This window comes from Dromiciops gliroides, chromosome 6 (assembly GCF_019393635.1).
Source record: "Dromiciops gliroides isolate mDroGli1 chromosome 6, mDroGli1.pri, whole genome shotgun sequence".
NCBI lineage: Eukaryota > Metazoa > Chordata > Mammalia > Microbiotheria > Microbiotheriidae > Dromiciops > Dromiciops gliroides.
This window is the reverse complement of record NC_057866.1, coordinates 192,200,074-192,216,653: the sequence shown is the minus strand read 5'-3', so window position 1 is coordinate 192,216,653 and position 16,580 is coordinate 192,200,074.

Below are 16,580 nucleotides of genomic sequence, written 5' to 3'. Positions count from 1 at the left end.
ACTCCTCAAGTTGATTGGCTGGTAGCCTTGATAGACAGTACCCATGAGCAAACATCACTTCCTGACAACAAGGAAAAGCAGCATGGCCTTGCCCTCAGGGGCATTCTCCTCATGGTGGAGCTTTCCTATAGTAAGTCTCCAGCAGGTGGCAGCATTCCAATCATTACAACCCTTTACTTAATCTTCAGAGTAACCATGTGATATAGGTTCTAATATTATAGCCATTTGACAGTTGAGGGCATTGGGCCAAAGTGAGGTTAAGCGCATTGCCCAGGATCACATAGTTAGTAAATGTCTAAACCCAAATTTAAACTCAAATTTTTCTAACTCCAAACTCAGCCATCTAAAAACTGTCACCTAGTTAAGGATGGGTTGGGGAGCTCAGAGTAGGCAGAGAAACAATGGGGTACCATTGAAGCACATTTTCAAGGTGGGGATGATATGTATGGATTTTGTTTGTGTATTAGAGTAGAATACAACTATAGAATACTTTGTAGGCCATATTTCCAAACAAAGGTAATGATGTCTAGGAATTCAGACCCTACCTAGAGAATGGAGTATATAGTCTCCAAAAGAGTTAACTCTATATACTATAAACCTCTATAATTATGAAAGTAGGTCATGATAACTGATTTTTATGAGAATATTTCAGGATGAAATTAATATTAGCAAAACTAAGCATTATTCCCTTCTTTGGAGTTATCATTTGTGGAGAAAGCAACTAATAAAAACCTTTTATGAGCCTTAAACATAAACCGGGAGAAGGAGCAGCTAAGTGACACAGTGGGTAAAGCACCAGCCCTGGATTCAGGAGGACCTGAGTTCAAATCCGACCTCAGACACTTGACACTTACTAGCTGTCTGACCCTGGACAAGTCACTTAATATCCATAGTCCCACAAAATAAAACAAGACAAAAACAAAAACAAAAACAAAAGAAAACAAAAAAACATAAACATAAACCAAGGATATTGAGCAAAAGAACAAGAATACAGACAATTAATGCTAATGAATATTGAGGAAAATTTGTTAAAATCCTAGCAATACAACTAGAGTAAGTCATCACCTAAAATATATTTTCTTTAACTAAGTTTACTTTCTATCATAGATGAAAGGATGACATTAAGAAAATAATTAATATAATTATATAAAATAAAAACCTCAGAATACACACTTATCATTAGGTAGATGTAGTAAAACTGAGAACATATAGCACTTGCTTATAATAAAACTCTTAAAAAGCAAAGGCATGATGAAAAAAATCATTAAAAATGTACTTGACGTATGTATCTAATAACAAAAGCTAGCATTATTTTAAATGACAAAAGACAAAAGTATTTTCAGTAAAGACAGAGGTAAAACTTAGATCTCCTCTCATTCCAATGTTAATTAACAGAACATTTTAAATGTCTGTAAGACAAGAGAAATAAATGAAAGGCATAAACACTGGCAAAAATAACTCTTATTTACAAACCACCTCATAGTTTAGTTAGAAAATCTCAGAACTGGGGCATCTAGGTGGCTCAGTGGATTGAGCACTGGCCCTGGATTCAGGAAGACCTGAGTTCAAATCTAACCTCAGACACTTGACAATTAACTAGCTGTGTGACCTTGGGCAAGTCACTTAAACCCAATTGCCTCAACACCCTCCCCCCAAGAAAAAAGAAAACCTCAGAATCAGTAAAGAAACTAATTGGTATCATTAATAACTTCAGAAAAGTAGCAGTATAGAAAATAAAAATAAAAAACAGAAACAAGAAAATAAAGGAGAAAAAGTAAAAAGAGAAACTCTCATCAAAATAACTATGAAATACATTAAAAATTTTAGGGTTAACCTACCAAGGCTTCCAGGTCATATAAGCAACATGATGGGTGAGTAGATATTTTCTCTGATAGCCATGACTTTTCAAACCTTTCCAAAACAGAAATTATGCACCAAAGATAAAGTGACTTCACTGGTATCTCTGTGGTCTAAAATACCCAGAATCCAAAAGAAGGTATTAAAAAAAATGAACTGACACCTACACTGAGCTCTCTCACACCATCCATGTGACCAACAGCAACACTGCACTCAGAGATTCAAAGATAGCCAGTCAGTCAAAAGTCCCCAGATTAGTCATCCACAGATTATTCCCCTCAAATTAGGCCCAGCCAAGTAAGTCAAAATATTTCTACATTTGAATGGTGACCCAGATGGGACTTATGGCCAAATTATAATGTTTCTAAACTTATAATTTTTCATAAGTCCAATTATAAATTTTTTTCAGACTAGATTAGCTAGCTCATAATTATTTTTTTTTACAGGAACTTTGAAGAGAAAGTAGGAAAGATAGAAGGAAGATTTAGAGAGGTGGAGTAAAGAATGGAAAGAGAAATGAGAGTAATGAGAAAAAAGTCAACAGTTTGGAAAGTGAAATGGAAAAGGAGATACAAAAGCTTTCTGAAGAAAATTGCCTAACAATTAGGATTGAGCAAATGGAAGCTAGGGATTTTATGAGAAAACAAGACAAGAGTAAAGCAAATCCAAATGAATAAAAAAATAGAGGACAATATATGAAATATCTCCTTGCAAAAACACCTGACCTGGAAAATAGATCCAGGAGAGATAATGTAGAAATCATCGGACTTCCTGAAAACCATGACCAAATTAAGAGTTGACGCATCATCTTCAATAAATTGTCAGGGAAAATTGCCCTGATGTTCTAGATGCAGAAGATAAAATAGAAATTGAAAGAATCCACCAATCACCTCCTGAAAGAGATCCCAAAAGGAAAATCTCCAGGAATATTAGAGCCAAATTCCAGAGCTCTCAGGTCAAGGAGAAAATATTGTAAGCAGCTAGAAAAAAGGAATAATATCTAGCAGCATCTACATTAAAGGACTGGAGGGCATGGAATATGATATTCTGGAGGGCAAAGGAACTGGGACTACAGCCAAAAATCACCTACGCAGCAAAACTGATTATAACCTTTCCAGGGAAAAAATGGGACTTCAATGAAAAAGAGGACTTTCAAGCATTTGTGATGAAAAGACCTTAACTGAAGAGAAATTTGATTTTCAAATACAAGACCCTAGAGAAGCATAAAAAAGTAAACAGGAAAAAGAAATGAAAATGAGGGTTATTAAAAGATTAAACTGTTTATATTGCTACATGGGAATATAATACTTCTAACTCATAAGAACTTTCTTAGTATTAGGGCAGCTGAAAGGAATAAACTGAGACAGAGGACACAGGTCTGAACTGAATATAAAGGCATGATATCTGCAAAACATTTATTTTTTGTTTATCATTGTTTTTTGTGGGGCAGGCAGGGTGGAGTGGCTTATGTCTGGGGCTGGATTTGGGCTTGGGGCCTCCTGGGTCCAGGGATGGTGCTTTGTCTATTGTGCTACCTAGCTAACCCATGATGACATCTTTAAAATAAAGTTAACAAGTAAGAAGAATGCACTGGAGGCAAGGGAAAGGGAGAGGTAAAAGGTGGTAAAGTAGCCCACATAAAAGAAACAAGAAAAAGCTTCTGGAGGGGAGCAGAAGAGAGGGAAGGAGTGGGAGAGTGAGTGAACCTTACTATCATCATAATTGGCTCAAAGAGGGAATAACATACATACTCAAGTAGGCATCATAATATATTGTGACCTGAGGGAAAGTGGGAGGGGAATGACATGGGGTGAGGAGAGGGGAATGAAGGAAGAGTAGATTGGGTAAGGGAGCAGGAAAAAGCAAAACACTTTTGGGGAAGGTGAAGATGTTCTGCATAACTTTGCATATGTATGACATATTGAATTGCTTGATTTCATAGGGAGGGTTGACGAGGGAGGGAGGGAGGAAGAAAACTTAGAACACAGAATTAGCTCAAAGATCTTAATCTTATCAGAGTTGGCTCAAGGAGGCAATAACATACATACCCAATTGGGAGGATTAATCCATCTAAACCTGCAGGAAAGTAGGAGGGGAAAAGGATAAGGAGGGGAGGGTGAAAAAAGGGAGGGCAGAGTGGGCGAGGGGGCAGTCAGAAGCAAAACACTTTTGAGGAGGAATAGGGTAAAAGAAGATAGAAAATAGAGTAAATATTTTGGGGAGGGAATAGGATGGAGGGGAATAATTATGATGATTGATTATAATGGCAAAATGTATGGTACCTACTTTGATGGGCTACTGTGAAGAAAATTCTTTGTCAAGTTTAAGGTAGTATATAAAAGTTATGAACAGGATGCTATCAGATAAACCTGTAAAGACCCTACATGAACTGAAGCAGAGTGAAATGTGCTGTATATAAAAAAAAACAGCAATAGTGTAAGATGATCTGCTGGGAAGGATGTGGTTATTTTCAGCAATACAAAGATCCAATATAACTCCGAAGGACTTTTGAAAATTGCAATACCATCTACAGAGAAAGAACTAATGGTATCTGAAAACAGACTGAAGGATACATTTTTTTTTCTTTTTGATAGTTCCTTAATCTGAAGTTTTGTTTTTGTCTGTTTTCTCTCACAACCTGGATAATGTGGAGATGTTTTCTATGACTATTCATTAATAACTTATATTGAATTGTTTGAGTTCTTGGGTGTGAGGGTGGGAAGGGAGGGAGGAAGACAAGTTGGAACACAAAGGTTTAAAAAATTGATGTCAAAATTTGTAATATAAAATTCTAAACAGAAAAAAAGAGATCCCAAAATGAAAACTTCCAGGAATATTATAGACAAATACAAGAGCTCCCAGGTCAAGGAGAAAATATTGCAAACAGCCAGAAAGAAACATTTCAAATACTGTGGAGACACAGTCAGGATAACACAAGATCCATTAGCTTCTACACAAAGGATCAGAGGGCATAGAATATATTTCAGAGGGCAAAGGAACTGTGATTACAACCAAGAATCACCTACCCAGCAAAACTGATTATAATCTTTCAGGGGAAAATGGGACTACAATGAAAAAGAAGACTTTCAAGTATTTGTGATGAAAAGACTTAAACTGAATAGAAAATTTGACTTTTAAATACAATATCATAGAGAAGCATAAAAAGGCAAATAGGAAAAAGAAATTAAGATGGATGTTAAAAAGTTAAACTGTTTACATTCCTACAGGCGAAGATGATACTTCTAACTCATAAGAATTTTTTCTCAGTATTAGGGCAGATGAAAGGAATAAATTTAGACAGAGGGTACAGGTGGGAATTGATTATGAAAAAAAGATATCTGTAAAGCATTTATTTTTTTGTTTATCTTTTTTTTTGTGTGGGATGGTAAGGGTTGGGTGGCATGCCTGGGGTCCAAGAGTTGGTGTCTTGTGTTTGAGGCAGGATTTTGGCTCAGGTCTTCCTGGTTCTAGAGCGGGTGCAATGTTCCCTGTGTCACCTAATTGCCCCATGATGACATATTTAGAGTAAAATTGACAGGGGAAAGGATTGTACTGGGAGAGGGGGAAGTGTAGCGGTAGAATGGGGTGAAATCTCCGATGAAAGAAGCAGGAAAGGGCTTATGGAGTGGGGGGAGAGATGGGGTAAGAGTGGGGCAGTGGATGAGCCTTAAACTCATCAGAGTTGGCTCAAGGAGGAAATAACATACACACTCAATTGTGTGAAGTAATCTATCTAACCCTGCAGGAAAGTAGGAGGGGAAGGGGATAACGGGAGAGGGGTGAAAGAAGGGAAGGTAGAGTGGGGGAAGGGGAAGTCTGAAGCAAAACACTTTTGAGGAGGGATAGAGTAAAAGAAGATAGAAAATAGAGTAAATATTTTGGGGAAGAAATAGGATGGCGTGTGGTTTTACTTCATATCCTACTACTTTGCTAAAATTATTAATTGTTTCAACTAAATTTTTAGTTGAGTCTTTGGGATTTTCTTTCTTCTTTAATTATTTGGTCAATGCCAATTTAGAGATAAGTCTGGAGGGAAATTTCTCTTGTTATTTGTGTTTATTTCTGTACTGTCAAATATTTCTATCACGACTTTGATGAAGACATAGATAGCAGGGCTATCTAATGCACAAAATGGAATAGGATACTCACATACAGGATGATAAAATCAAAACCCAAATAGATCATGGTCACCTGATAAAAAGAGTTAAAATCTAATTAAATGGAATATAATAGAGACAACAACTTATATTTAGGTAAAATAATCTACTTCATAGGTACAAATTAAGAAAGAGTTGACTAGACAATAAATCATCTGGAAAAGACCTGAAGGTTTGAGTAAGTATTCCAAGAATATCATCATATCATCTGCCAAAAAAAAAAAAATATTATCTCATTCCCTATTCTGATTCCTTTAGTTTCTTTTTCTTCTCTTATTGCTATTGCTATGATATCCCAAGCGATATGTTTCACACTTAACCTTACTGGGAAGACTTCTAGTTTATCCATTTTGTAAATAATGCTGGCTAATGGTTTTAGATAGCTGCAGTGCTTTATTTTTTCATTAATTTTAGGAAAAAAACATTTATACCAACATTTTCAAGTGTTTTTAATAGAAATGAATTTTGAGGTTAATCAAAAGCTGTTTGTGTGTCTATTGATACAATCATGATTAAAAAAACTATTATTATAGCTATAATTAAACTATGTTAATAGTTTTCCTTACGTTCAACTATCTCTCCATTCCTGGCATAAATGCCACTTGATCATAATGTATAATATTTGTAATGTATTATTGTAATCTTTTAGCTTGCATTTTATTTATGATTTTTGCATCCATATTCATTAATGATATTGGTCTATGATTTTTCTTCCTATTTTTCCTCTTCCTGGTTTAGGCATCAGTATCATATTTGCTTCATAAAAGAAGTTTGGTGGAATCTACTCTTTCCCTATCATTCCAAAAACTTTATTACTACTGGATTTAGTTTTTCTTTAAATGTTTGATAGAATTCACTTTAAGGGACAGCTAGGTGGTACAGTGGATTAAGCACCAGCCCTGGAGTCAGGAGGACCTGAGTTCAAATCCAGCCTCAGATGCTTGACCCTTCCTAGCTGTGTGACCCTGGGCAAGTCACTTAACCCCAATTGCCTCACCAAAAAAAAAAGAAAAAGAATTCACTTTTAGTTCTATCTGGTCCTGATGCTTTTCTCTTTGGAAGCTTATGTATGGCCTATTCAATTTCTTTTTAAAAAATAGATCTATTTAGGGGGCAGCTAGGTGGCACAGTGGATAAAGCACCGGCTCTGGATTCAGGAGTACCTGAGTTCAAATCTGGCCTCGGACACTTGACACTTACCAGCTGTGTGACCCTGGGCAAGTCACTTAACCCCCATTGCCCCGCAAAACAAAACAAAATAAAAACAACAAAAAAATAGATCTATTTAGATATTCTATTTCCTCTTCTGCTAACCTAGGCAATTTATATTTTTGTAAATATTCTTCCATTTCATTTAAGTTATTTAAATTATCAGCATATAATTGAGTAAAATGACTCCTTATAATTGCTTTAATTTCATCTTCATTAGTGTTATATTCACTTTTTCATTTTGATCCCAATGATTTGGCTTTATAATCTCTTTTTTAAATCAAATTTAAAAATTGTTTATTTTATTTAATTTTCATAAAACTAACTCCTTGTTTTTTTATTAATTTGATGGGGATTTTACTCTCAGGTTTATTAATCTCACTTTCAACATTTAACATTTCTAATATAGTGTTTACTTGGAGTTTTTTGTTATTTTTTTTAGTTTATTTTTAATTGCATACCTAATTCATTAGTCTAATCTTTATCTACTTTATTAATGTAAGAATTTATAGTATAATTTTCCTCTTATTTCTGCTTTTGCTCTGTGGATAGGTTTTGATATGTTGTTTCAATATTTTCATTCTCTTTAATGAAATTGTTTCTATGATTTGTTCTTTAACCCACTCATTCCTTAAGATTGTGTTGTTCAATCTCCAATTAGTTTTTAATCTATGTTTCCTTAGTCCCTTATTAAATATATTTTTGTTGCATTGTTATCTGAAAAGGGAAATTTTTAATATTTTTTCTTTTAACTATAATATATGGTAAATCTTTGTAAAGGTAGTATGAACTGCTGAGAAAAAATCAGTGTATAACAGTGTATTTCTTTCTCTTTCCATTCAATTCAAGTTATCTTTCTAAACCTCTTCCCCTTTTTGTGTCATTGTTTCTTCATCTACTCATCAGACACTCGTTTCCCAACCACTTGCTTCTGACTTTTATCATTCCTCTATGATTATTTACTGACTAAAAGTCAAACATTCTATCTGAGTACCAAAGATACTGTAACACAACAGATATCTCTTCCAAATATAATACTGGGAGAAAACACCAGGAACCCCTACAGTCAGAACCATTCAAAGACTCATCCACCCTCTATATTTTGACTATGTACTATGGTACTCACTCCCACTTATAAACTTATTAATTATGGTCCAGGTCCACTCCTTCTCTCTGGTTTAAGCAACTCCCTTGCAGTTTAGATTAAATATTGGAATGAGATGAGATACTGCACAGGTCACTCAGGTTAAAAAAAAAAAAGTAGATTTACTTAGCTATAGCAGAAGAAGGAAATTCAACAAGGAGAGCCATTTGAGGAAGCCTGAAGACTGAGAAGGAAAGAATAAAATTGATTAACAGTGTTCTTACATCCAAAATAATGATAAGATGTTGCAAAAAAATTCCTCTTATGTCCATGAATTTAGGTCACCAGGCCTGGACAACCTACATCCTCAGACAGTACTGAAAGAACTCACTGATATTATTGCTGGGCTACTATTAATGCTGTCTAAGAGGTATGAGGATATGAGATACACCACATGATTAGATAAGCACAGATGTTCCAGTATTCGAAAAGGAAAAATGATGGAGCTTGTAAATTACCAGCCAGTATCCTCCACCTATGTTTCTGGCAAGATTATGGACCACATTATTAAAGGGAAATTTTGTGACAATTTAAGAGACAAGAGTCATAACTAAGAAACACATTATTCCAGGCTGAATTGATTCTTTGGACAAAGTTACTAAGGTAGGGAATTCTGTAGAACTATTAGAGGTATTTATTTTCTTCAAAGCCTTTAACAAGTTCTTTATTACAATCCTATTGGTAAAATGATAGAGATATAAAGTAGATTATAATACATTTAGGTAGGTATATTCAGAACTGGTTCAAAAACTGACTACAAAGAGTAGCCAATAACTGGGTACTTAACCTGCAAAGACACTATTAGTGGAATTATCCCAAAATCTGTCCTTTACAGATTTTTATAAGTACCCTAATTTAAGGTATAAACTGAACATTTCCATTAGTAGATAGCTTGAAGCTGTGAGGGAAAAGTAATTTATTATAGATGATAGACTTAGGTCTCAGAAAGTTCTTGATAGGACAAAATGAAATCCTAAGTCAAACAGGACAGCATTTTATTAAGATAAGTGTTCCATCATTGGATCCTAGACCTAAAGCTGGAACAGACCTCAGAAAATCTTAAGTTCAAGACTTTATTTTTAAAGATGAAGAAACTGAGCCCCAAGAAGGATAAATACATTGCCCAGTGTCACCAAGACATGTTCTGTCAGTCTTCTGATTCCAGAGTCATTGTTTATTCTACTTTGCCACATTGCCTATACTTGAATTAAAAGAAAAAGAACTTCCTGAATACAGACTGTGAGAAGGATTGAGATAGAAGACTGTGTTTGAAATAAATCTGAAAGGTTTAGTGAACGGCAAGTTAAATGTTAAGACATTTAGCAGCCAGAAAAACTAATTTAATCTTGGCCTGCATTGAGAGAAGCAGAATGAGGGAAATGATGGTTCTATTATATTCTACCTTAGTCAGGCATTATGCAAGGTTCTATTTTATAATTCTGATATGAAATACTTATTGGTAAAAGCAAACATTTCTATGACCAAGATTTATTGCAGGAAGGAAAGCATATAACCTGATTTTAGTAACATTGGAAGAGGCCAGTGGTAAAAGGTTTTGGCTTAAGAAGTTAGTCTCAGACCAGTGTTGGCAGTGGGTCCAGATGTCAGAGTGCTTGATCACAAAAACTCCTGCCAATGTTGGGAATGGGAGGAAATGATGTCAAGTTCCACAGAACCGAACAGGACAGATTGGTCAGGGTACATCAACTTGCCACTGGAACAGTCATAGTGTCCTGTCTTTATGTTAATATCTTAAAAAGATACATTATTGTACTTGAACATATCAATCATATTGAATTTAAATATGTTACTTTTTGCTGAGATAAACATATGGCCCTTTAAAAAACAAATTTATTTTTTTTCAAACTGCAGATCACTCTTGGATCAAAACACATTTACATATCATGCAGATAACAAGCAGACATTCATTGGAAAATCACTGTCACATTTGGGTGATGCTTACATGCATGACAGACCTTACCTGAAATATTGTTTGTTTCCCAGTGTCACAGCCTAGTAAGGCTATGGATAAGTCAGAAGAGGGTTAGCAAGAGAAAGAGAAGATGATAAATTATACCAAATAAGAATCAGTTGAAAGACAAGGAGATATTTAGTCTGATGAAAAGAAGGCTTAGCTGTAATAAGCTGATTTCAAGTATTTTTTAAAAAACTGTCAAATGGAAGATATATTTAGTTTATTTTTTTTTACAAAATAAAAAAAAAGTATGGCTATTTTCCCAGGGTCCCACAGCCTGTATGTGTGAGAGGGGAGATATGAGCCCATAGCCTCCAAACTCTGTGTCTACAAGGCAGCTTTGGGCTCATGTTAAGTAACTACAACACCAACAAAGGCAACAGTGGCAACATAAACATTCTAAGAAAAGGATCTATGTGAAAGTGGAATCATCTACCTTGGGAATTAATGAATCTCCTCTTCACCAAAGTCTTCAAACAGGGACTTGATAACCATTCCTTAGGAAGGTTATATAGAAGATTCTTGGTCAAGCATGGCTTGGACCAGACCTTAGAACCACATATTTAGCGTTCACATTTTTCTCCCTCCCTTCCCTACACAACCTAGCAGCTTAGGAAATCATGGCAAGGCATGTTAAATGACCATGCTAGTGTTGAATAGCATGATTTAAACCTAGACTTTCCTGAATTCAGATCAAGTACTTTATCAGCTACTGTTGAGTTTTCTTTTAACTCTAAGAATATTTGATTCTGTCATGGGGTATGAGTACCTCAAAGTAAATAATTAATATGAAGAATATAAAGAAATAGGAATATGTATGAAGTGGTACAAAGTAAAGAAGTTTGAATCTGAGTGAAAATTCATATAGGGAGAGGCAGCATGGACAGCAACAAAATTAGATATATATAGAGAGAGAGATAGATAGAGATAGAGATGATAGACTTAGGTCTTATGTGTGTATGCATGCATACATGTGTATATGTATACATACACATATATACATATAAATACACATATACATATAAATGTATATGGAAAGTGAGAGAGAAAGAGAGAATCAATGAAGATCAGAAGAGCAAAGAAGAGAACATGGAAGCAAACTTTACAATTGTTATTGTTTTGTGCCTTTAAAAGTATTTTATTATGATTGATGATGATGATGCATATGAATAGTTTAATAGCATTTATATAATTCTTAAAGTTTTACAAAGTACTTTATAAATATTATTTCATTTCATCTTCACAACAACCCAGGGAAGTGGGTGCTATTATTTTTCCATTTTACAGATGAGGAAAGTGTAGCCAAGAGAATTTTAGTGAGTTGACTAGGGTCACACAGCTAGTAAGTTTATGAGGCCATATCTGAGCTTTAATCTGCCTAATTCTTAGTTCAGGTCTATATCTTTTATACCACATTAACTTTTTCATTGATTACCAGGAGCATGGTTTCATTGGTATAGAGAGCTTCTCTTGAGGAAACTCTTTCTACCCACTCAGATTAACAACTTCTCTGAGACATATTGTTGAGAGTTGTCTATAGCACCGAGAGGTTAAGTGACTTCTCCAGGGTCATGCAGTTAGTAATTGGCAGATGATAACTTAAAAACAGATCTTGCTTACTCCAAGATTCTTTGTCCTCATTGATACCACCACCAATATCATCACCATCAGGCTTCAGTTTATTGATGACTTCATTCCCTGAACCAATCTGAACTCCTGCTGAGCTCCAGCAATGTTTATGGAGCCATACAGGGATGTGTTCATAAATGTTTGATAACCAGAATTAAAAAAAATGTATACACATGCACATTTAAGTTTAATTTGCATTATTAATACTTTTTAAAATTTTGAAAATCAATAAAACTATAAACCAAGCCCTGAAGCTATTGAATAATTCCAAGGCCTAAGTGTTCACAATGAAATTTTAAAATCGGTTTTCCACTATTAGTTAGAGTTGGCTGCAGCATACCCTTGTTTAGACAAGTTTAATATTAGTCGTCCTCTTCTTCCTTTGGATTAAGGTGCTGTGGCTCTAGCAAACCTCCTTTAAAATACATGTGTTAGCATGAAAGGGAAAATATTGTCATTATTGGCAGAACTGAGAGAGAAGAAGCAGTGGGCACAAGTTAAGAACAATATAATGCATAGTTAGGAGAAAAAGATCGATTCTGGGGGATTCTTAGGAGGCCAAGACTTAATGTGGTATGAGAGTAGAAAGAGCTCTAGATTTAGAATCAGAAGGTATGGGATCAAATCCATGTTCTGTCAATTACTATTTGTCATTAGGCAAATCACTTTATCTCTCTAGGCCTTATTTCCACCCTTTGTAAAAAGGTGAGATTGGAGCATTTATAAGACCTGTTTCATCTTTATATGCTGAAGGTAATGTTTTCACAGTGTGGATGTGGGGAGTTTTTATTTCAAAGAGTTTTTAATTTCATTTATTTCAAAATAAATTTTCATCAGGAGAAAGACTACTAGCGCTCATTCAAGGTGATAGCTTTTAAGTGAGGGATGATACAAAGTAGGCATCTTATCCATCCAAAATTTTTATGAACCTGTTGGATTTTATTTTTGACATTTCAGTTACAAGAATAGTAGGTATGTGGGCCCTAGCTTCTCCAACAATTAAAATTGAACAAGAGGATTTTTAAATGCAGAGTAAGTTTATAGATATGATCAGCATCAACTTAATTAGAAAAAATATAGTCAATTTATTGTCCAAAGGCATTGAATACGCTTGTTCATCCATTAAGTTGAAGCCACATTTCACCTTCCAAATGACTGCACTTCTTTGAAGGGAAAAGTGATTCCCATGTATGAGGTTTGCATAATTACTTCATGTTTGTAAAGTACTTTGAAACTCACTGTAAGAAATGATGTTCTTCAAATAAGAGATCATCATCTTTATGGAAGCCATTGAAAGGGCAGGCAAGGAAATAGTTCTGGAGAAAAGAGGTGTGTAGAAATTGTTCTCTTCCCCTGTCAATATTGCAACAACCAAATTAGCACAGTGCTCAACATATATTAAATACCAAAATGCTTTTTCATTCTTTCTTTCAAAGGTAAAAAGCAAAGGGTAGGGACTAATCAAAGAAAACACAGGGCAGCTAGGTGGTGCATGGAGCAGCTAGGTGGTGCTGGGGCAGCTAGGTGGTGCAGTGGATAAAGCACCAGACCTGGAGTCAGAAGGACCTGAGTTCAAATCTGACCTCAGACACTTAACACTTAGTAGCTGTGTGACCCCGGGCAAGTCACTTAACCCCAATTGCCTCACCAAAAAACAAAAAACAAAAAACAAAACAAAGAAAACATAATGTTCTGTACCAGAGACAATGTTGTCATCATTGCCATGTTTTGCATATACTTAACATCAATTTCTGCTTCCACTTATCCTGAATACAAGTCATTAGAGAAAGTGCATCCTAGGGAAGGAAAACCTGAGAATTGGGAAAGATCTTAATGATTACAAATCCTCTCTGCAATATTCCCTGAAAAGAGGGCCTCCAATGTCTGATTCTTTGCAAACCTCGAATGATGAGATCTTAATATGGAAATGTGGAAATCACCATTGTACTACTGGGGTTTTGTAATATAACTTTTTTTTTGTGAGGCAATTGGGGCTAAGTGACTTGGCCAGGCTCACACCGCTATCAAGTATCAAGTGTCCGAGGCTGGATCTGAAATCTGGGCCTCCTGACTTCAGGGCCAGTACTCTATCCATTGTGCTACCTAGCTGCCCCTTGTAATACAACATTTTAAAAATACATTTCATAATGCATTAAGATTCTCTAACTTGTGTAATAGAGAAGTGAAGTGATGTAAGAAACTAAGGAAAAACATTTCTGTAGTTCATGTAGGGAACTTAGAGAAAAATATGTCTAACATTTTATCTCTCTGTCTGTCTGTCTTTCTCCTTCCCTCCCTCCCTCCAAGTATCTCTCTCTCCACTAACTCCCATAAGAGTGGAGTGAATCACTGGAATATTTAAGAAACATGTGTATAGTATTTAGCCCATGACTTCAATGATTTTTTTCTTGTAAGAGGGAGGGGATTTGTTGTTGTTCAGTCATTTTTCAGTCATGTATGACTCCCCATTAGCCCATTTGGGTTGTCTTGGCAAAGATAATGAAGTAGATTGCCATTTCCTTCTCTAGCTCATTTTACAGGTGAGAAAACTGAGACAAAAAGGGTTAAGTAACTTATCCAGGGTCACACAGCCAGTACATGTCTGAGGCCAGATTTTAACTCAGAAAGGTGAGTGTTCCTGACTTCAGGCCTGGCACTCCACACTGTGCCACCTAGTTGTCTTTGGCAACTGGATCCATAGATCAAATTCCTTCACTGAAAGGGACCGTCAATCAGAACATTCAAAGAATCACAGAATGTTGGATTTGGAAGGAACTTTAGATACTTGGCAATCTAAACTAGGAATGCCATCTACAAAATCACCAAGAAACATTCAAACAAACATATTTTGAAGATGCTTTTAAGGGGAAGGCACTATATCCAGAGAAAGTACACTCCACAATGGGATAACTCTATTTGTTACAAAGTTTTCCTTTACATTAAGCCTAAATCTTCTTTGTAACTTCCACCCAATGTTTCTAGTTCTATTATCTTGGGCCAAGTAGAACATGTCTAATCCCTCAACATATAGTAATGCCTCATTTATTTGACACCATTGGGTAATGAGCTGTTAATATTTGACATAACTAAAATTTATTCCTTCAATGGAATTAAAATTAACTGTTTCATAAAGAAATCTTTATAAAATGTGTTCTGCTCACTTTACATCAATTCATATGTCTTTCCAAGCTTTTTTGAATCTGTCCCGTTTATTATGTCTTATAGCACAATAATATACTATCACAACTATATATCACAGTTTATTTAGCCATTACCCAATTGATGGGCATTCCCGTGATTTTCAATTCTTAGCCACCACAAAAAGAGCTGCTACAAATATTTTTGTACAAATAGTAATTTGTGTCTTTTTTGTGGAAATTTTTGGGATATAAACCTAGCAGTGTTACTTACAGTTTATTTTAAAGTGTATTTTAATTTTTCCCATTTATTTAAAATTTTATTTTTCCCAAATTATGTAAAAACAAATTTTAACTATGATTTTTTTAAAACTTTGTGTTCCAAATTCTTCCTCCCTCCCTTCCCACCCCCCATTAAAAACACAAGATATTAAATATAAGGTATGCATTTGTAGTCATGCAAAACATTTTCACATTAGTTAGGTTGTGAAAGAAAACAGACAAAAACCTTTAGAAAAAGGAAGTAACAAAAATTATGTTTCAATAAGTATTCAGATACAATCAGTTCTTTATCTGTAGATGGATTGCATTTTTCATAACTCCTTCATAGTATTCTTGGATCATTGCATTGCTGAAAATAACTAAGTCATTCACAACAGATCATATTACAATATTGCTGTTATTTTGTATACAGTGCTTTTTACTTTACATCAGCTCATGTAAGCCTTTCCAGGTTTTTCTGATAGCATCCTGCTCATGATTTCCTGTAGCACAACAGTGTTCCATCATAATCTCATCCTACAATTTGTTCAGCCATTTCCCAATTGATGGGCATCTCCCAAATGTTGAATTCAACTTTTTAAAAATCTCTTTTTGGATACCAATGCAGTAGTGGTATTACTAGGTCAAAGAGTATGCATGGTTTTATAGTCCTTTGACCATAGTTCCAAATTGCTCTACAGAATGTTTGAATCAGTTCATAGCTTTATCAAGAGTGTGTTAATGTCTCATTTTCCCCATATCCCCTACAATATTTGTCATTTTTCTCTGCTGTCCTATTATCCAATTCAATAGGTATGAGGTAGTACCAAGAATTGTTTTGACCTGAGTCTCTCCAATCAATAGTGAGTTAGAGCTTTTTTAAAAAATATGGATATAGGTACCTTTGATTATTTCATTTGAAAACTCTTCATATCTTTTGATCATTTATCAATTGGGAAATGGCTCTTATTTTTCTTATGTTTTTTTTAATTTGAATCGAATTTTATTTTCCAAAATATATGTAAAAACAAAATTTTAACATCAATTTTTAAAAAAACTTTGTGTTCCAATTTCTCTTCCTCGCTCCATTCCCACTCCCCACCCACAAGAAGTCAATAATTCAAAATAAGTTATACATGAGTAGTCATGGAAAAATTCCCATATTAGCTGGTTGTGAGAGCAAATAGTCAAAAAACCCAAAACTTCAGATT